Below are 22,367 nucleotides of genomic sequence, written 5' to 3'. Positions count from 1 at the left end.
TCGGTTCTGTTACTGATCTAGTCTGCCTTCCACTTTGCTAAAATTACCGGGTGAAGTTGGCGTGTGCTGATGGGTAGAACTTGCTGCTGTTCTGTGCAGTGCACTCGCTGTAATTAGTTAACTGCTTTACGCTTTTTATTCATCAGAATGATCGCCATCCTCGCTTCAGAGAGGGGGCATGTGCCAGAAAGTCTGAATTACCCATATCGGAAGATCCTTCCTAGAGTTCAAAGGCAGCTGGCTGCAGAGAGAGCCAGGCCTTACCATTTGCCTTCGTCGGCCTTAAGAGGAGGTAATTTTTAGCGCGGGGAATACAGCGGTCAAGAAACGCTCACTTTGATAACACAAGGCTGATAGGTTTTCCCTTGTGCTTTACAGTTGCGAGACCAAAGCCAGTATCAAGAGCAAGAAAACCAGCCAATTCAGGATATCTGGATATCATAGCAACTTTCATGAGTAATGTGTTATCCAGAATTGGAGCAGCATGGGCAGGAAATGAGCAGAAAACCTTTTCCTCACGATATGATAGGTAAGCAGCCTTTTCACAAAGTTCAGTTTTGAGCTACGTGTGTGGAGAGGAATAGCGAAAAATCCATTTGGATTATGTTAGTATTCTGGAAGGAAGGTGTACCTGAATAAACTTTGATTGGCTTTTTTGTAATCAGTTCATCCAAAGTAATATTTGGAGAGAGTTTTTCGGCTATGATAATCTTATTTAGGCCAAGACCTATACTGACACGATGGTAAATGTGTTTTCAAGAATTTAAGACAGCTGAAACTAGAACTGTGGTTGCCACCAAGCTCTCGGTGTACTGCTTTTGAGACACTTGGTTATGTGGCCAAACAGGGATCTTTGACCGCTTCCTCCCAGTGTCTGCTTCGTTTCTGCCTTTCCTTCTTAACATCGGGCGGAATTGTAACGAGCGGAAAAGAGGCTGGTGGTTGTCAGATGATTTTCCTTCAGGGGCGATGGTCAAATAAACCTGAATTCCGGTATGTTTGGACTTCAGGGGAGTGAAAGTCAGTTACCTTTCCCTGTTTGTTCTAGTGCTAGAGTTGCAGAGCCACCAGCCGTACCTCGTCCTCTCCCTGAGGCAGAGTTGCAGTGTGGTTTTTGGGACACTAGGGACACAAATATCAGTATATGTTGGGGGGGTTTTTTGTCTTCCCTTTACAAAAACCACCTGCATGTTATTGACTGTGAGGTTTTGTTGGTTTTTTTTTTGTATTTTAATAAAGGTAACCAACGATGATATAGCACTGCCTGGGGATTCATGGGAGCATCATCATGGAATGGCGGAGGATGCATCGTCTGAGACTAGAGATAAGGCAACTGTGCTTACTCTGAGCAATCCTGAGGAGGATCGTGCTGAAGTGGAAGCGTTTTCAAAAAGCATACCTGGAGATGGTTTGGAGAAAATGGATGTCAGCAAAGAAAACAGCAACTTCTCTGCCCGTTCAGACCAAACTACTTTGGAGTATCACGATGCAAAATCACCTGGCGGTTTTTCATCTGTTCCCATGTGCCGAATCGCAAATAGCTTAGCTGTTGATTTCTGGTGGCGAAAAAACAAGCTACAGGCAGCAGCCAGCCCGTGTTTTCTCATGAGTTGATAGGCAGTGCTTTTCACCTCTTAGTCTAGGCCAATCTGAAAATACTATGAAATTGTAGACTCTCAAGTAAGAAGGTAGCAGTTTTTTCTTATTTTGTTGGTACTTTTGTCTTCTGTGCAAAACTTGCAGGTTTCCAATCCAGGAATGCTTTTTTTTTTCTCGGCAAAGTAGTCCAGGTAACGAGTCTCTTGGATGTGCTTGGAGATAAATGTTCTGTGGTTCCTGTTGAATTCAAGCCGTTCCTAAAATAAAATGTGTTTTTCAAAGCCCTCTGCCGTGTGGATGACCAGTATGCGAGGGAGAGGGAAAAATGCAAGTTACAGTTACCGACGTGTCCGTTGGTTCAGGTCGCTTCCTCCTTGGCTGTGTATCCCCTGGCATAGTTTAAGAGCAGGCTTATCCCACAGCAGTCCTTGCTGTGGTGTGCCTTGCTGTTCAACTTGGCTTAAATGCAGACAAAAGCAGGAGCTATCGCTGGGTGACCGATCGCTTGCCTTTTGGTGCTACAACCGTATTTTCAGTACACAGAGAAGGGTGCAGGGAAGTAGTGTGTGATTTCTGTGAGCACCAACAGCACAAGCATATGTGGCCCTCAGAATCCAGGGCGCTGGAAGGCCTTTACGTTTCATCTAGCCTAGTGGTCTCGTAGTGGCTTCCGAAAGGGCGAGAACGGTATGCTCGTCTCAGCCGGATCCAACAGCTATGCAGGCCAGGTAAGATTTTACTCAAAGAACCAACTACAAGCAGTTGTAGCTAATACACGGTCGTAGACTGCTCATTTAGTTTATCTCCCATTATTAACGTTCATGTAAGCGTACTGCAGGTGACTGGCACGGGTCGGTTTACTGGTTGGAAGCCTTACCTAGCTTTTGCCTACGCTCCCGTCATCCCGGAACTCGGTATTACTTTCAAGCACGTTTGCAAATCTTGATTCAACCTGTTAGTGGGGGCACGCGTCCCGGGCAGCAGTGCTTGTGTATGCGTTTGCTTGCTCATCTGTGAAGAGGATGCACTCGATCGTTGTTTAGAGCGAGGTGTTGTGTGATCTGGCCCAAGGAGCGCTGGAGAACGCCTGGCAAGGTTATAACGCTGCTCTGCTGGCGTACGGGCAGGCCGGCTCGGGAAGAGCTGTTGGACGATCGGCTGCGCTGCAAACAGAGGCCCGGTGCCCGTTGTGTGCAAAGAGCTCTTCAAAGCCACCCAGCATTGGGAAAAGTACAAGCAGTGCCAGGTGGGATTAGCGCAAAGTGTCACTTCTTTCCAAGACCTTTCAGGCGGTACTTTAAAAGGCTGGGTTACTCTCAAATCGGAAAAATGGGAACCGTGACTCTGGAGCAGCTTCCGGTACAAGACAGAGTGGATCCTCTAAAATACTGTGGGAAACAAAGTTGAGGTAGTACAGCTGGATTTACAGATGGTATGCATGAGAAAGTCTTTCCAGCACCTCGGTAAGGAAAATTAATGCCGCCTTCTATACAGCTTCATAGGGTACAGAAGCTTTACAGTGCGCGCCTCTCCGCTACAGCAGAGGCCAAGTTTTCAGCCATGCAGTACAGCTTTTGTAGCTGCTGGATGCTCCCACTCCATCAGCATCCTGCGCTGGTTGTCCAGCGGATTCGAGCACTGCTGGAAGCAGAAAGCTTCACGCCCGTGCAGCAGGGCCGTCTGTCTGTGAGAGTACTGCCCTGGTTACTGAGGGCTGCTTGCGATTTACTCCTGTGTTCCTTCCCCTTCAGAAAGTGCTTTGTCCTCCCAAACCAGCTCCCCCGCTGTGTGCCAGCAGGAACGACGCAGGGATGCCGTTTGTGAACGTGTTTCTGTGGAAACTCATTCCTTCCCATCTCGCTTGCCGTACCAATGTGGAAATGAAATCCCTATCTGTAGTCGAGTGTTGGAGAATGGCTCAGAGACAAGGGTCCTGAGCCCACCGAGCAATTGTATGATCAGAGCCTGCTCTAGCTGCTGATGCTGGCCTCACTAGGGTTTGCTTGCAGCTGCTCGCAGCTGCTGATACCTGAGGAATGTCAAGGACACTTCAGCCTTGTGTACCGTGGTGTGTCGAAAACAGGTTGAGAGGAATTAGGAATAGTGGTCTAAGAAACCTAGTGTTATGATAACGGTGGTCTGAGAAACATTGTGTTACGGTACTGTTGTGTATCGAAAACAAGTAAACAGGAATCAGAAATAGTAGCATGAGAAACTTAGTGTTATGAGAAACTTGTGCTGTAAGCTACTGCAAGTAGGTGGACCGTGAGAATACGACCCTTAGAGCTTAAGCCAATCAGCTAGTGACTAGTAGGCATAATTAGTAGAAGGATTATAAAAGGCTGTAATGAAAATCAATAAACTGAAGCACTTTATCACTCATACTGAGTCGGCTACGTTCTTCCTCCTTGGCCTGAGTCCTCGGCTCGCCCAGCCCGGCAGTCGAGTTACTCCTATTACGCACAGTTCTTGGACAGAGGAAAAAAAGCATGTCGTGGCTCTTTATTTTTACGTTTGATTTTGAACCATAGCCTTGCTGCTACTGACTGACCAGATTTTGTTTTGAAGTCAGCAGATTGAGGCCTCCTCTCCGGCTTGTTGCGATTCAAGCTCGCGAGTGACACCGCGGGCGTGCTGTCACTCCGGGGGTTCCCACGCACGCCCTTCGTTTACAGAGCCCCAGGAGGTCAGCATGGCCTCAAGCCCAGCTATCTTCTGTGCCCCCACCCTGGGCTCCCTCCCTCACCGCTGGCTGAGACACCCGGTCTTCCCAGAGACGGGTTTTCCTCCTGCTCACTGGCTAGCCCACCCTCGAGTCTGCCAGCAGTTTAGTCCCCGCTGTACTAAAAAGATGTGGGCAGGCTGGAGAGGGTCCAGAAAAGGGCCACAAAGATGATCAAAGGACTGGGAAGCCTGCCAAGTGAGGAAGGGCCGAGAGAAGGGACTGACAAGTACAAATGCAAAATAACAAAGGTGTTAATTTTCAGATACATTCCTTGAGGATTTCAACGGGTGGCTTTAACTACTTGACCGGAATCGGGCGGGTTGGTCTTCCTCTGCTCGGTACTTTTACTGAAGGAAAGGGCGGTGACTGTGACTTCTCGGCAGTTTTCAGTCTTCTGCTGGACCTTTGCTTAAGTCCTCTTGCGTTTCTCTTCCAGGGAGCCATGGCCTGGCGTGGCAGGCGTGTGGTCCTCAACTCCAGGCGGTGAGCTCTGTGACAGGAGCGCGGCTCTCTGCGTACCGTTTCCAGGGAGCAAATAAACAGCCTCCCACTGTGCGTGTGGTAAAGGAGTTTTCCTGGCAGAAGAGAACTGGGCTGCTGGTTGGCTTGGAAGAAGCAGAGGGAAGCGTTCTCTGTCTGTACGACCTGTGGATTTGTGGTCAGTCCAGAAAGTTCTGCAGCGTGACGATTGCTGCCGGTCGTGTGTGCAGCTTGTGTTGTAAAACTGCTCACGTTGTTCACGGGTGGTGGCAAATCGTTATCCAGGAACAGAAAGAGCAGAAATGGAGCGTGTCATTGCATAAATGGAATAGTCTGTTCTCTGTCCCTTAAACGCATGAACTGTTATCTGTGGCAGGGAGTAGATTGTATGTTTCCCACTTTACACGTGGTGGTGGTCTGAAAGGAAAAGCAGCATTTCACTGTCCTCAGTTTCACCAAGCTCAGCTTGAAGTTAGTCTGTCTGGTAATTAAGAATGCATTAACAGACATTTTTTACCTTCAGGTTATTGAAGATAGTGTGGGTACGGCAGAAACCTCAGAAGCAGCTCCTGAAACATCGCCGTGTAGTGAGCTCCATCCACCAGGCAATCTTCAACACAGCTGTGCTGCTTCAGAGCAACAGATTGAACGTGAATTGCCAGCTAGTGACGATGGTGAATGTGATGCAGCTGAGGGACACCGAGAGCTCTTTATATCTCAGAGTCATTTTCAGAGCTTCAAAAACCTGGGAAACTGTTTTGTGAAACTGCTTAACAGCCTTCTCCTCACGTATCTTTTTCTGTTTTACTGATCACTTCTGAAATCAAACCCGAAAGTTTGCCCTGTCACTTCAAGGCTCTTAGAACAAGTTAACCTTGAGACTCAGTGAGTGCTGGGACATGTTCTTTTTTCAGTAACATAGGAACGAATCGGTAAAGCTGAACTTGTCTTCCATTCCACTAGACGAGCAGCTATGTTCATATCATACTGACGTGCTAAATACATCTTTTCAGGGTTTAAGAAGCGGTTAACAACCACGCAGCCGCTCGGCCTCCCTCCCCCACCTGGGAATGGGGGAGGGAATTGGAGGGGCAAAGGGAGACTTGCAGGTTGAGATAGAAACAGTTTACTAATGGTAATAAAATAAAACGGTGACAGTAATAGAAATTAGAAACGGGCAATGCACCGTGCAGTTGCTCACCACCCGCTGACCGACACCCAGCCCGTTCCCGGCTAGCGATCCCGAAATACTAAGACCCCGCGATTGCAATCCCGGAAGCGAGAGAGAGCCCCTTCCCGCCCACCCCTCCTTTACATAGCGAGCGTGATGTTACATGACGTGGAATAGCCCGTTGGCCAGTCCGGGCCCGGTGCTTCAGCCGTGTCCCATCCCTGCTTCTTTTGTGCCTGCGCAAAGGCAGGACATAGGGATTTGGAGAGTCCTTGAAAGCTCAGTGTGCTGGCAGCATTCTTCTCGCTCCCGAAAAGGAACATGAACTCAATTCCAGCCCGAACCAGGACAAAGGTCACTAGATTCCAGAAGGCAAAGGCTCCCTTAATCACCTGTGACGGGAGTGGAAGATGAAACCAGGAGGCATCAAGTAGAGTATGGCATCACTGCTAGAACACACACAAGGGGACAACTGAGTGGAAGTCCAGGCATTCCCTCGGAAGGCACTCATCAACTGCTGCAGACAGACAGACCGGTTCTGTTTGAATGTCTCCTGGGAGAAGTACCAAGCGAACAAAGGAGCACCTGAGACTTGTAGACTTGAAACGGGAGGAAATACTCGAGATGAGCAAATACCTGTGATGCCTGTTCCTCCTAGGAGAGGTAGGAAGCCTAAACTGACTAATTCAGAAAAAGTAGAAAGCAGCCATTCTGATGGACAAGCGTTGTCCGTCAGCAGGCTGCCCATAGCTGTTACTCCAAGAGGAGGATTAAGGAGAGCAGAGGAAGCTGCTTCTGAAGTCTCGCAAGAGGCTAGCGAGGAAAGTTCTCCTGCTGAAGGTAGCGTTATTGCTTCTGCTCCTTCCAAAAGGACTAGAGGAAGAAAAAGTTCAGCAGGAGGTCAAGAAGCTGGCCAGAGTGCCACCGATCAGAAGATTAAACAGGCAGTCAGTCCCAGCAGAAGTGCAAGAAAACCGAAACTCATTGATTGACAATTTACTGGCAGTATTGTCAAGGATCAGGAGGGGCTGCCTAGTGACCAACTCCTCTTACCTGTGCCAACTAAAAGAGGCAGAAGGAGGAAGAGAGTTCATCAGAAGTTTTGGAAAATTCTGCCCTTGATCTGTCTAAATCATCGCTTCCTCGGGCAGGATTTAAACTTCCTGTCACTCCTAGAAGACGCGCGAGGAAGGGGGCACAAATTTTCTTGGCAGGCAAAGAATCTGCCTGTACTCAGGAAGGCATACGTGCAGGTGGGAGAGTGGAAATCCTTGGTTCTCCTAGGGGCAGAAGAAGAGTTCCACATGCCAAGCGAAAAAACGGATACTCGTGAGCAAGAACTTCCACAGGCAAATGAGGAATCAGCCACACCCGGGAGTCTGGTTTGCCAATTGACGGGGTTAACACAAAGGACACAGACACCAAGCTAAAGAAATAGGCTTATTTTACCTTAAAGCAGCAGAAAGAATAAGCAAGGTAATGCACCTAGACATTACTGTTTAAAGCAGCAGAAAGAATAAGCAAGGTAATGCACCTAGTCGTTACTACATAAAGCTGGCTATAGTGATTAAGAAAGATCCATCACCAATTGCCCTCATACTTTACCATCACCCCGACCCGTGCATCAGCTGGGGAGCCCCGTCACAGCGAAGGATCAGAGAGCCTTTCCCAGAAATTGGGAAGTCCTACGCAGTGTGTCCACTCGTAGGTGAGGTCTCCGTCTGTGCTGTGAGAGGGTCTGGCTTTTATACAGTTTAACAAACAAGTCTAAACGAAATGCACAGGAGATACCTGGTAGATTGACATGCCTCACTCAGGCGTGTCCGGATCTGGCCAGGATCCGGGCACGTCTGAGGAGTTTCTGTTTTTCTTTACATTTGGGATTTATAGTTACTTCCTATTGTTTACTTACAGTTCCCAGGGATTGTTCCCAGGGTTGCATTTTCATGCTGATAAGGTGCTGGTTGCTTCATTCTGCTGCTAAGATGCTGATTGCTGGTGGGGGAATGCACTCAGAAGTCAACTTTGGTTTGAGGCCTATTGTTTGGGCCTTTTCTGTTTCAGAGTCCAGTAAGGAGAGCCCGTCGGGGCAGAAAGAGACGATCGTTATTGAAGGAGAGCACAGGGGAGGAGGCCTTCTGCCGAGGACCTGATGGCAGTCCTTTGCTGCTTGAAGACATAAACCTGTCAGGACGTGATGAAGGATCAAGAACTTCAACAGATCCTGTTTCAAGAACCAGATCCTGCAGAACTGCCATGCATCAGAAACGGCCTGTTGAGGAAAAGGAGTCCTTCCTTTCTCTCCTCCTCTCACAAAGCTGACAAAGAAATTTAAAGGTGGGTGCGCTACGATTATACCCAAAACAGGGCGTATTTATTGCTGTTTTGCAAACCAGAGAAGACAGACCGTGAGGACGGCTTTAGGTATTGTAAGGAATGTAACCGTGCAAAATCAAAAATCCTGCAAGAGGCCATTCATCTTTTTTCTGAACTCTGTATGAGTGGGTGGCTAGTTGAGGTGGAAACAGATGAGGGGACTGCTCTGAGTAGAGTGAAATGAAATTTACGCTGAATTTTTGTTAGGAGCTCATTTTCTCTCAGTTTCAAAGCCCGAAGGGTATCTGTTATATGTATGTTTATGATATGTGCTTATATACGTTTTATAGATATGTATTTTATATATATATATATATGATAGCCATCCTTTCCCCCCAGTGGGGAAACAGGAGACACGCTTCCAAGTTCCGTTCAGTTTTTAACTTAAAATGAGCTGCATCTTGCCACAAACTACACAGCTGTTTAATTAATTAGGTGATAGTTTCTCATGGGCATATACTTTGCTAGGGAGGTTATTGTGCATAGGCTTCTTTTGATTAGAGTGCGTGGTAAAAAAAAGTTAGGCTTTGCTGGTGTGGCGTTGTTTCCCTCGCGTGGGGAGAACATACTTAAATCTGTAGGAGAGAGTCACCAAAAACCCAGGCCTGTTGCCCGTGTTGCAGATGTCCCCGCAGTTCAGCTTGTCAGGTTGCTGTTTGTAAAAGTATGTTTCAGCATTCGGGATTGAACAGCTGTCTGGCCAGGGTGCTGGGCAGCCTGCCCTGGGGGACCCTGCTTGAGCAGGGGGGCTGGGCCGGGTGACCTCCAGAGATTCTGGAAGGCCTTTGTCTTCATGGTGATGCTGTGATTCTGGAATCTGTGATGCGAGGGGCAAGCGTGAGATGTCACTGGGGGGTGGCGCGCTGGAGGTGTCCTGCTGACTACGGTCTCCCTCTGCCAGGAAGGCTGCGTGTGTGTTCTGTGCTGAGGCACTCAGCACCTACGTCCGTCTGTCCAGGTACACCAAGCGGTGTGAAAAAGAGCATCATTTCAGAACTGACGCGGGAGCTTTTGCAAACTCTGCCGCGTTAGGCAGGGACTGCACCCCTTGGATGACAGCGGAGTTTTGTCAGGGAATAGCCACAGGAGGTAGCTGGGTAAACTGGCTCTAGCGTCAAGTTCTGGGGTGGTTTGGCTTGTTTTTTCATTTAAAGGGAAGTCAAAGCTGTGGGCTGCATCAGCTCCGGGATCTTCTCTGCTGGGGGTTGTTGGGCTAGAGAGCTGAAACTCTTTCTTCTTCTCACCTGCTGCTGTAGATTCGTGCTTATGGAGCAGCCGCACAGACTCTGCAGGAGAATCTGTAGGCTGCGCTTGAGTGAGATAAGCCTGATTGTAGAATTCCGAGGCAGACGGTCTCCGATATGCTCGTGGCCTTTTAGAGTAAAACTCCTGTTTTGGTCTGAGTGGAGAGGTGATACCCCGGTGGGTCACGCTGCCACGCGGAGGGACTTTGACAGGCTGGAGAAATGGGCTGACGGGAACCTCAGGCAGTTCAACAAGGGGAAAGGCCAAGTCCTGCACCTGGGGAGGAACAACCCCATGCACCAGCATGTGTTGGGGGCTGCCCAGCTGGAAAGAGGCTTGGCAGAGAGACCCTGGGAGCCTGCTGGGCACCAAGCTGACCGTGAGGCAGAAGTGGCCCCCGTGCAGAGAAGGCTCTTGGTGTCCTGGGCTGCGTAAGGCGAGCTTTGCCAGCGGGTGGAGGGAGGTGAGGGCTTTTGACTCTCTGGAGCCCCCGGATGCAGTGCAAAAGGCTGTCCCGCTGTTTACTTTGAAACGCTGACAAGCACCAAAAAGCAAATGCAGCAAAACTGCTGCAAAGAAGCCTAAACTGACTAATTCAGAAAAAGTATTCATGAAGTTACGGGACGACGTGCCGGCTGTACTGGAGCTGGCAGCAGTAATTGTTTACCACAGCCCACTTCCTTGGGAGCAGGTGATCATGTCTGGTGCAGCCAGCTGATGTTTGCAACAGCTCGCATCCCAGTGAGACCCCCCCGTCGTCAGCTGCTGCACTGAGCCCAACGCTCGGAGACACCGACGGGGGCCACGGGGGGTCTGAGGCAAAGATGCTTTGTGTTGCGCATGACCAGCACGGCCTGCACGCTTCCTTGCGCGTATCTGTGGCACAGAATTTATAGATGGATCTGAGCTAAAAGTTGTACCACCCTTTGCTGCAGTGAGCCAAACCCGTCAAGGGTATTTTAATTCACAAGCCTCTTAAATCAGTGACACAGTGGGTTCTAGTGCCGGGGTTCCGCTGGATCGTGTTCATCTAAGTTACTACCTAATGCAACCACCCCGGCATCTGCCTCACGGGCAGCCACCGCCTTCTCCCTTCGCCCCACTGTGCCACTGCCAAGAGCAGGCAGGCCCCGGGGAACTGGCACCTTAGGAGATGACAGCACCTGCTCCTCCTCATGCCGGCTTGGGACAGGTGCCGTTACTTGGTGGCGTTCTTGCTTTCAAAGCCTTAGTGCCCACAGTGAAACAAAATGGAGGAGTAGTTTTGTCTTTTTTTCCTGTGTTCTAATAAAGATCAGCTGGCTCGGTCCTGGCGTCTCGAGGTGCAGTGACTTGCGTCCCTACTGGACTGTGTGGAGGGAGCTGCGCTTAAAAAGGCGGGAAGGGCGAGCACTGCTCGGTGTCGGGGCTGCGCCGGGGAGGGAGAGGGGAGAGAGGAGAGGGTGGTCCGGCCCGGCGGGCGCTGGTGGTGCCGGTGTGTCCAGGTGGTCTCGGTGACATCGGTCTCTGGCGCGCAGGGAAGGCGGCGCTCGGCACAGAGGTCGGCGTGCTGCTGTGCGATGTGGGCATCTCGGTGTCAGTGGCTGCCAGGGCAGAGCAGCAGATCTGAGTTGGCCAATAAAATATTCTATATCATGACGTTAGGCTCACTATATAAAGGAGGGGTGGATGGGAAGGGGCACTCTCTCACTTCCAGGATTGTGACTGCGGAGCCTTGGTATTTCGGGGAGGGGCTGGGTGTCGGTCAGCGGGTGGTGAGCAACTGCACGGTGCATTGCCCGTTTCTAATTTCTATTACTGTCACCGTTTTATTTTATTACCATTAGTAAACTGTTTCTATCTCAACCTGCAAGTCTCCCTTTGCCCCTCCAATTCCCTCCCCATTCCCAGGTGGGGGAGGGAGGCCGAGCTGCTGCGTGGTTGTTAACCGCTTCTTAAACCCTGAAAAGATGTATTTAGCACATCAGTATGATGTGAACAGAGGAGTTCTGGGTTGGGCCGGAGGGATGGGAGCGGCGCAGGGCTGACGAGAGAGCCAGTAGATTCTTCCCAGTTACACTTTGCTTGTTTTCTATAAGAATTAAAATTTCAACATTAAAAGCTATTGTTTCTCATGTGCAGAACAGCCTGAAATCCATTTCCACACTCTGACCCAGGTGTTTTGGCAGCCACCCTTACCTACCCGCCGTTCAGAGCTACCACACAACTTCCACTGAAACAGCAAATTCGAATTATTCAAAATTTGCTCCACACCATCTTTTTGTAGACTAGGACTATGTCCCCCAAAGAGTGTGTGCTCTCATTACAGGAGTCCCATCCCGACAAGATTTTCTGAATTAATTACCACTGATTAAGGTGTGATTTAGCATGCAAACTGCCAGAGGCATCTGAAAAGCCCTCTTGTCACATGACGCATAATTTCCTTCGATATTCAAAATAAAATTAAACTTAAGTTCAGGTGAGCAGCAAAGATGCTTTCTTCAAACACAGAAATGTTTTATTGCATCTTTTCTCTCTATTGTATTACTGCTTCCTAGAGTAGTTCGTAACTCGTTTTTCAGAAAGCTGTCTGTAATTTGGTAGTCCAAATATACCCAAAGGTTCCCTTCACCCTCCTCTTACCCCTTTCGTTTCCCTCCCCTGCACTTCCTGAGCATTCGTCTTTCAAATGGAGATTACCACACCTTGCCTCTGCTCTTTTTTTCAGATAAAAATGACTGTTTCACAACTTCTCAGAAATCGGTGCCAGTGCTCGGTCTCACATTCCTGACCTGTCTGCGCCGTACAGGCAGCCCCAAACCACACGATGCCGATGCCGTGCAGCCGCACGGCTGCGTGATGCGTGTGCATGGGGGGGGAGAGGAATTAAGGCAGTGTCTTGCCTTTTTCGGATACTTTGAAAACGAATGACAATACTCTAAAAGCTGATGTGATAATGTGAGCAAACGACAGTCATATATAATTAGCTCACAGAAAAGAGACTGGATTCTCTATTAACCACTTGAAATGTTCTGCAGTGGTAGCAGAAGAGAAGACCTCTGCTAGGGAGGAAATAATGTAAGCTGCAACTCTACCTCCAACAAATGATGTTACATATTCCTACGTAACTATACAGGTTAAGATACAACAGTCCAAAGTAGCGAGTCGAGCACGTTGCAGTGCCGTGCGCGGCATGCAATGTCTCTAAAGTGCATTCTCGGGACAGGGCTGGTGCCATGCTGCAAAACTGGGGCTGCTCTTCTCAGGCAGTACAGAAGGAAAGCAGTGGGCAGTGTTTCATCTGAAGGGACCATGACATTTTGTCACCCAAGTCAGGGGATAGCATGGCATTCAAAAGCATGGGTTCAATTTTTGTACTGTTAAAATATATATATATATAGATTGTAAATTGGGATGACTGTACACCCTGTGCATGTAAGGATAAAATGCATAAAAACCAGCTCAGCAAAAAATCTGCCAGATTATATTACAGAGATAAATTATCTCTAGGTTACCCTCACCAAGATACATGACAGCTGTAAAATCTTTCTGTAGCAGAAATTCAGGTTGCTAAATCCTCCAAAAGTCTCTAATTGCTGGCTGTGTATCATACTAGGCCAGCTTTTGGCTGCGGCAGACTGGAAACACAGCAGACAACTTTCATTTCTAAAACTCCCATTGTTACAGTAACCATTTTTCAAATGTATCAGCATATTGTAACATACAAGAATTCCACCTAATTACTTACAGAGCCCTGGGCACAGGTCCTGGGGGGGCAGCTGCGGCAGACTCGCACCCTCAAGCCCAGAGATGATGCAGGGCACACCCAACAGGGTGCAGACACCTGCATGTCCAACAGCTTTATCATTCAAACTACAGCACCGATGCACAGAATATGAGAACCAAAGCAGAACTGTAAAAACCCCAGAAAGCTCAGTACCAAAACAATCAATTCTTTCAAAGATAGATCTTTCCAGCAGAACCCTCAGTCAAATGATCCTGGCTACGACATAGACAACAGACTTCCAAAACTCAGAGACTCTACAGATATGATAATGTATTTGCTTAAGAATGAATAACCCTGCTTTCTTAATGCATGGAATGGCAGCCTCTCCTACATGTCTTCAGTACCGAAATTTCAAGTCAGTATTTCAGGCAATCTTTAATAATTTTTGGCATATTTAAAACATTGCATTAGCATCCCTATCTGTTTTGTTACAAGAAATAGGGTATAAAAGATACCAGCATGCAATATGTCCTTCAACCAATAAAGAACTATGCTCTTAAATCAGTCGCATGCATTTTGCTTAGCCTTTTATGTCTAAACATTCTTTCCTTCCTAGTATGAATCACACTAAAACAAAGCATTTCGTCTGACCTAATGAGATTAATGAACAGCACATTCTAGGAAATCTTACTAAGTAAGAATTATTAAGGAAAAACCCCTTCTTGAATCAGACACCTCCTTTAGCACTAGGAATTCAAGTTTTCCCCGCTTACGCAGATGTTCTTTGCCTGAATTTCCATCCTAGCATAGCAGCAGCCAACAGCTGATTTCCTGCCCAGAGTATGTTGTTGCTTTGAATGCAGCCACTAGTGAATTACACACCCTAAATCTGACGCAAATAGAGTCTTGAGATATAAGCAGTTATAAAGGAGATTTGATGGGCTTTAACTGCAGCTGAATGCTACACAAGGAACATGCTCTGCAATAACATGTACATCGTATGGATCCTATTTGCTTCCTCGTGATAAAGTGGCAACTTAAGCTGCGAAAATTACTGTCATCCATCTCACCCCATGCATTCACATGCTTGGGAAGTGTAAGTGAATATGCAGCTACGTGTTTTGCAAACAAATATTTCTCCTAAGTTAAAAAAGAGACTACTTTAATGCATTTCGCATTAAATGATCAGGCAATGCATGGAGGCCTGGCATGAGTCCAGCCCATCAAAACCCATCAAATCTGCTTCACAGACACTGAGTTCTCCTGCCTTACAGGCCAGAATCAGATCCATGGTACAAAGGTCCAACACCTCTGAAGTCAAAACGACAGATTTTATTCCTTAACTCAAAATTTTCTTTATTATATGCTCCAAAGGCACCTTCTTTTTGCTATTTTTATGTGCTGACAGTATTTTTTCTCATTTCTCCCACTGGATCTCACTGATCTCACAGTGTATTTATACGAAGCTTTATGTGTGAGGAGCACATGGGTGTATGTTCTATAATACTGATTTATAAATATATATATACACTTAGTTTAATTGAACTTACGTATAGTCCATTCCCCCAGAAGCAGTGCCTACCATGAGAAAATTGTGTGTTCTGCAAAACAGTGCTCATGACTTATAAAGACTGTTTTGTTATTTTTTCTTTTTTCCAAGGAACTATTTCAAATAAGGAATATTACTCTGAGATAGTTCCTTGAAATATGATACATATTTGCATCGTATATGCCACATTTCCTTATTGTACATTACCAGTCCCTTATATACTTCTACCACATTTCTATTTAGATGATACCTCTTTAAATCTAATAGTTTCTTCTCCTTTTTGTTGTTTTATCTTAATCTTAACGTTACCATCAAATTTTCATTTTCTACTTCTGGATCCTTTCTTTATCTACTTTGCCACAGAGAGATCATAATCCCACATTATTAGTTATGTCACAGTGATATCGAGGAATTTATTGCTGCTGATGTAAAAGGAAAAAACTAATTGATTTTAATAAAGATATACTTGAATCCATCAGCTGGAAATTTAGTCTGATTTTTGCAGCACATTAACTCAGCAGAACTCTTACAATCCCAATCTCTATGCCTGACTGTAAGGCAGCAGTGCAAAACCCACACACCGCAGCTCCCCCGGCGTGCTTTAGCCAACACATGCATCTGCAACAAGAGTAAACGCTTGGTGGCTACTCATTTTGCTCGGTGGGCCAACGAGCCAGTAGTGCCTGTATTGCTGCTGCTGCTGCTGTTGTTGTGGGGACGGGCTGGTGAGAAGGAACAGCCTCACAGACTTCCTCTCTGACCACGGAGCTTGCCGCACATATTCCACCCCGTTTCTCCCACCACAGGCGAGCACCAGGGCCGGCTCAGCATCTCTCACCTCCGTGTACGCTCCTTGCACTCCTCTATCACCAGCCCGGTCTCCGCTCGAAGACTCGTCGTTTCACGGACGCTGCCATGCCCCAGCTCCCAGCTCTCCTACTCCCATCCCCGCCCAACGCGCTGCCGACACCGCCACCCCGAGTCTCACCGGCGCCGAGCGCTCACAGCAGCGGCTCCGCGGGCCGCTCCGCCGGCTCTCGCGTCAGCCCCGCGCCGCCCCCATCCCTCTGGCCCAACCCAGAACTCCTCTGTTCACATCATACTGACGTGCTAAATACATCTTTTCAGGGTTTAAGAAGCGGTTAACAACCACGCAGCAGCTCGGCCTCCCTCCCCCACTGGGAATGGGGGAGGGAATTGGAGGGGCAAAGGGAGACTTGCAGGTTGAGATAGAAACAGTTTACTAATGGTAATAAAATAAAACGGTGACAGTAATAGAAATTAGAAACGGGCAATGCACCGTGCAGTTGCTCACCACCCGCTGACCGACACCCAGCCCGTTCCCGGCTAGCGATCCCGAAATACTAAGACCCCGCGATTGCAATCCCGGAAGCGAGAGAGAGCCCCTTCCCGCCCACCCCTCCTTTACATAGCGAGCGTGATGTTACATGACGTGGAATAGCCCGTTGGCCAGTCCGGGCCCGGTGCTTCAGCCGTGTCCCATCCCTGCTTCTTTTGTGCCTGCGCAAAGGCAGGACATAGGGATTTGGAGAGTCCTTGAAAGCTCAGTGTGCTGGCAGCATTCTTCTCGCTCCCGAAAAGGAACATGAACTCAATTCCAGCCCGAACCAGGACAAAGGTCACTAGATTCCAGAAGGCAAAGGCTCCCTTAATCACCTGTGACGGGAGTGGAAGATGAAACCAGGAGGCATCAAGTAGAGTATGGCATCACTGCTAGAACACACACAAGGGGACAACTGAGTGGAAGTCCAGGCATTCCCTCGGAAGGCACTCATCAACTGCTGCAGACAGACAGACCGGTTCTGTTTGAATGTCTCCTGGGAGAAGTACCAAGCGAACAGAAGGAGCACCTGAGACTTGTAGACTTGAAACGGGAGGAAATACTCGAGATGAGCAAATACCTGTGATGCCTGTTCCTCCTAGGAGAGGTAGGAAGCCTAAACTGACTAATTCAGAAAAAGTAGAAAGCAGCCATTCTGATGGACAAGCGTTGTCCGTCAGCAGGCTGCCCATAGCTGTTACTCCAAGAGGAGGATTAAGGAGAGCAGAGGAAGCTGCTTCTGAAGTCTCGCAAGAGGCTAGCGAGGAAAGTTCTCCTGCTGAAGGTAGCGTTATTGCTTCTGCTCCTTCCAAAAGGACTAGAGGAAGAAAAGTTCAGCAGGAGGTCAAGAAGCTGGCCAGAGTGCCACCGATCAGAAGATTAAACAGGCAGTCAGTCCCAGCAGAAGTGCAAGAAAACCGAAACTCATTGATTGACAATTTACTGGCAGTATTGTCAAGGATCAGGAGGGGCTGCCTAGTGACCAACTCCTCTTACCTGTGCCAACTAAAAGAGCAGAAGGAGGAAGAGGAGTTCATCAGAAGTTTTGGAAAATTCTGCCCTTGATCTGTCTAAATCATCGCTTCCTCGGGCAGGATTTAAACTTCCTGTCACTCCTAGAAGACGCGCGAGGAAGGGGGCACAAATTTTCTTGGCAGGCAAAGAATCTGCCTGTACTCAGGAAGGCATACGTGCAGGTGGGAGAGTGGAAATCCTTGGTTCTCCTAGGGGCAGAAGAAGAGTTCCACATGCCAAGCCAGAAAAAACGGATACTCGTGAGCAAGAACTTCCACAGGCAAATGAGGAATCAGCCACACCCGGGAGTCTGGTTTGCCAATTGACGGGGTTAACACAAAGGACACAGACACCAAGCTAAAGAAATAGGCTTATTTTACCTTAAAGCAGCAGAAAGAATAAGCAAGGTAATGCACCTAGACATTACTGTTTAAAGCAGCAGAAAATAAGCAAGGTAATGCACCTAGTCGTTACTACATAAAGCTGGCTATAGTGATTAAGAAAGATCCATCACCAATTGCCCTCATACTTTACCATCACCCCGACCCGTGCATCAGCTGGGGAGCCCCGTCACAGCGAAGGATCAGAGAGCCTTTCCCAGAAATTGGGAAGTCCTACGCAGTGTGTCCACTCGTAGGTGAGGTCTCCGTCTGTGCTGTGAGAGGGTCTGGCTTTTATACAGTTTAACAAACAAGTCTAAACGAAATGCACAGGAGATACCTGGTAGATTGACATGCCTCACTCAGGCGTGTCCGGATCTGGCCAGGATCCGGGCACGTCTGAGGAGTTTCTGTTTTTCTTTACATTTGGGATTTATAGTTACTTCCTATTGTTTACTTACAGTTCCCAGGGATTGTTCCCAGGGTTGCATTTTCATGCTGATAAGGTGCTGGTTGCTTCATTCTGCTGCTAAGATGCTGATTGCTGGTGGGGGAATGCACTCAGAAGTCAACTTTGGTTTGAGGCCTATTGTTTGGGCCTTTTCTGTTTCAGAGTCCAGTAAGGAGAGCCCGTCGGGGCAGAAAGAGACGATCGTTATTGAAGGAGAGCACAGGGGAGGAGGCCTTCTGCCGAGGACCTGATGGCAGTCCTTTGCTGCTTGAAGACATAAACCTGTCAGGACGTGATGAAGGATCAAGAACTTCAACAGATCCTGTTTCAAGAACCAGATCCTGCAGAACTGCCATGCATCAGAAACGGCCTGTTGAGGAAAAGGAGTCCTTCCTTTTCTCTCCTCCTCTCACAAAGCTGACAAAGAAATTTAAAGGTGGGTGCGCTACGATTATACCCAAAACAGGGCGTATTTATTGCTGTTTTGCAAACCAGAGAAGACAGACCGTGAGGACGGCTTTAGGTATTGTAAGGAATGTAACCGTGCAAAATCAAAAATCCTGCAAGAGGCCATTCATCTTTTTTCTGAACTCTGTATGAGTGGGTGGCTAGTTGAGGTGGAAACAGATGAGGGGACTGCTCTGAGTAGAGTGAAATGAAATTTACGCTGAATTTTTGTTAGGAGCTCATTTTCTCTCAGTTTCAAAGCCCGAAGGGTATCTGTTATATGTATGTTTATGATATGTGCTTATATACGTTTTATAGATATGTATTTTATATATATATATATGATAGCCATCCTTTCCCCCCAGTGGGGAAACAAGGAGACACGCTTCCAAGTTCCGTTCAGTTTTTAACTTAAAATGAGCTGCATCTTGCCACAAACTACACAGCTGTTTAATTAATTAGGTGATAGTTTCTCATGGGCATATACTTTGCTAGGGAGGTTATTGTGCATAGGCTTCTTTTGATTAGAGTGCGTGGTAAAAAAAAGTTAGGCTTTGCTGGTGTGGCGTTGTTTCCCTCGCGTGGGGAGAACATACTTAAATCTGTAGGAGAGAGTCACCAAAAACCCAGGCCTGTTGCCCGTGTTGCAGATGTCCCCGCAGTTCAGCTTGTCAGGTTGCTGTTTGTAAAAGTATGTTTCAGCATTCGGGATTGAACAGCTGTCTGGCCAGGGTGCTGGGCAGCCTGCCCTGGGGGACCCTGCTTGAGCAGGGGGGCTGGGCCGGGTGACCTCCAGAGATTCTGGAAGGCCTTTGTCTTCATGTGATGCTGTGATTCTGGAATCTGTGATGCGAGGGGCAAGCGGTGAGATGTCACTGGGGGGTGGCGCGCTGGAGGTGTCCTGCTGACTACGGTCTCCCTCTGCCAGGAAGGCTGCGTGTGTGTTCTGTGCTGAGGCACTCAGCACCTACGTCCGTCTGTCCAGGTACACCAAGCGGTGTGAAAAAGAGCATCATTTCAGAACTGACGTCGGGAGCTTTTGCAAACTCTGCCGCGTTAGGCAGGGACTGCACCCCTTGGATGACAGCGGAGTTTTGTCAGGGAATAGCCACAGGAGGTAGCTGGGTAAACTGGCTCTAGCGTCAAGTTCTGGGGTGGTTTGGCTTGTTTTTTCATTTAAAGGGAAGTCAAAGCTGTGGGCTGCATCAGCTCCGGGATCTTCTCTGCTGGGGGTTGTTGGGCTAGAGAGCTGAAACTCTTTCTTCTTCTCACCTGCTGCTGTAGATTCGTGCTTATGGAGCAGCCGCACAGACTCTGCAGGAGAATCTGTAGGCTGCGCTTGAGTGAGATAAGCCTGATTGTAGAATTCCGAGGCAGACGGTCTCCGATATGCTCGTGGCCTTTTAGAGTAAAACTCCTGTTTTGGTCTGAGTGGAGAGGTGATACCCCGGTGGGTCACGCTGCCACGCGGAGGGACTTTGACAGGCTGGAGAAATGGGCTGACGGGAACCTCAGGCAGTTCAACAAGGGGAAAGGCCAAGTCCTGCACCTGGGGAGGAACAACCCCATGCACCAGCATGTGTTGGGGGCTGCCCAGCTGGAAAGAGGCTTGGCAGAGAGACCCTGGGAGCCTGCTGGGCACCAAGCTGACCGTGAGGCAGAAGTGGCCCCCGTGCAGAGAAGGCTCTTGGTGTCCTGGGCTGCGTAAGGCGGAGCTTTGCCAGCGGGTGGAGGGAGGTGAGGGCTTTTGACTCTCTGGAGCCCCCGGATGCAGTGCAAAAGGCTGTCCCGCTGTTTACTTTGAAACGCTGACAAGCACCAAAAAGCAAATGCAGCAAAACTGCTGCAAAGAAGTTGTCCCAGTTGGAACTTGATCTGTGCTAGCTGTGAATGCTGGCAGAGTGGTCAGGCTGGCTGGCTGCAGCAGCGTCCTGCGATACTGGCTTTGCCATTGGCAACGCTTTTTTCAACGTGTTGACTTGTGCTTAGTGCAGGCCCCTGACTTACACTTCCTGCCTTTCCCACACTCCTTGGTTTTGCGCTGGCAGAAGATACTGGACATATTCTCAACCCGAGTGCTTGTGACTGGACATGTAGTGGATTCCAGTGCACAGGCTTCAGAGCATGAACTTTCTTACGGTGCCATTTTCAATAGCGCAGAGAACTTGCAGAACGTAGTAACTTGAGTAGTTTGCATTCCCATGTGTATGGAATATCTCTTGTTTAGCCACCTATTTAACCCTGTAAATCAGTTCAGCTCTCAAGTTTTGCCACCAGCACCTCTGTTTTGACATAGTGAAATACGAACTCCTTGTGGAGCACCTGTAGAAGTGTGGACACCGTCTGAAGGGCCTAGAAATTTCTGTAGTAGACTGCAGGGATGTGATGAGGGCAGGCAGTAGGAAGGAAGGGACTGGAATAAGGAATACGAGGATCTCAGAACAGGAAAATATCAGTGTTTTAAAGTGCTGTGTTCTGTTTCCATCGTAAGTGTATGGGAAACTACTTTCTGAATGATGAACTGTGGAAGTCTGTATTGCTTGCAATGTGAAATACGATTTTTCTCAGCTCGCATCTTATTAGCCTATGTGAGCAGACGTGAACTCAGGGTATTGGGTTTTTTCCTGTTATTTATCTTGTCCATACGTCTGTGTCACTTTTTGTTTGTGATCCCACAGGCATCAGAGAAGGGAAAGGATTCTCGCTTTGCTCTGCTGTGAGATTGAAAACTGTCCCGAGTGCCGCTTTTTTAAGGGAAAGAACTACAGGTGATGTACAGGAGATGATTCGCTGCATCCCGATGGAACTTGTGTCAATCTCAAAAATAGTTAGGGCTGACGTGGGTCATTTTTTTTTTTTTTTTCTTTACAGTGAAGAGTGCGAGACCTGATGGCTCGGGTAACGAGCAGTCTGCTGCAGTTTCCCGAGGTGACTGTTCAGGCACTTGGGGAAGATGAGACAACCCTAGATTCTGTGCTGAGCGGGAAGTTTTCTGGAGGTGAGCATTTTCCTTTAAATTTGGTCTTGGTGCAAAGATGTTATTGCCTGGAGGTTACCTGAAGCACCGGGGCACCGTAGCAACTGTGTCAGGTTGGTGCTGTTAAGATGCGTCGGGTTTGCCGAGAACAGAAAGGATGTTTTAACTATTAAACGTGTTCATATTAAAACGTTAGTGTAGCTCAGCTTTGAAACTACAGCAGCCTGCACCCATCTTGTGCCATCAGAACAATTTCCGTAAGCGTTGCTGGGTCGGTGGCCCTCCTCAAATTCTAATTCAGTAAGAGGCAGTTTTCCAAAAAGTAATAGTGTTGTTTGGGGCCGTATTGATTTGTACCAGCTCAATCTCTGTGACCGTCACATGCCGAAATGTTACAGAGGCAAACCCCCCTGGTTTTACTTTTCTAGTGTGAATAAAAACAGAAGGAGGGGGAGAAGGCTGTTGAGCGCTGCATCCGTATTTCCCAAGAATCTGACAGGACGCAGATGAGTACCCAGTGAGAGTTGCTGAAAGTGGCTGAGCAGATTAGGTCATTGACTTTCTAGGTGATCTGAAAGTAGAGCTGGGTGCCTGCCCGGATGCCTGGGCTTCTGTTTAGACCAGCTAGAGTCCACCTGCCTGACTGGAAGTGCAGTGGTTGAGTTGAGTTACTCCTTGCTTTGAGTTTGAGGAAGTTCAGTGAAACAGCACGTGTTAAATTCTTCCTGTGCTCAGCACGTGTAACAGTTTGAGTTTACTCATGTGGTGCCCATTTTAAGATAAATTCTTGCTGAAGTCTAAATCCCTGCCCAAAGTAGGCATGTGGCAAGTAAAATGAATACACTAGAAACGAATTGGTTTAGATTTGCTCTACTCAAAGTAGGCTTTAGGACTTGTATTCCCCT

The 22,367-nt window shown here is 48.1% G+C and overlaps 1 long non-coding RNA gene and 1 pseudogene across 1 annotated transcript; both read left to right on the top strand.

The window, feature by feature from the left end:
• Nucleotides 1-200: 200 nt before the first annotated feature.
• On the top strand, nt 201-1,884 carry LOC122153710. Its single transcript, XR_006165591.1, has 3 exons — nt 201-292; nt 379-529; nt 1,240-1,884. It is a non-coding gene; the product is annotated as an uncharacterized LOC122153710 (long non-coding RNA).
• Nucleotides 1,885-16,059: 14,175 nt separating this feature from the next.
• LOC122153746 lies at nt 16,060-18,289 on the top strand (annotated as a pseudogene).
• Nucleotides 18,290-22,367: the final 4,078 nt, after the last annotated feature.

The sequence above is a fragment of the Tyto alba genome, unplaced genomic scaffold (assembly GCF_018691265.1).
Source record: "Tyto alba isolate M040663 unplaced genomic scaffold, T.alba_DEE_v4.0 Super-Scaffold_22, whole genome shotgun sequence".
In the NCBI taxonomy this organism is placed as follows: domain Eukaryota; kingdom Metazoa; phylum Chordata; class Aves; order Strigiformes; family Tytonidae; genus Tyto; species Tyto alba.
This window is presented reverse-complemented; position numbering and strand designations above follow the sequence as displayed.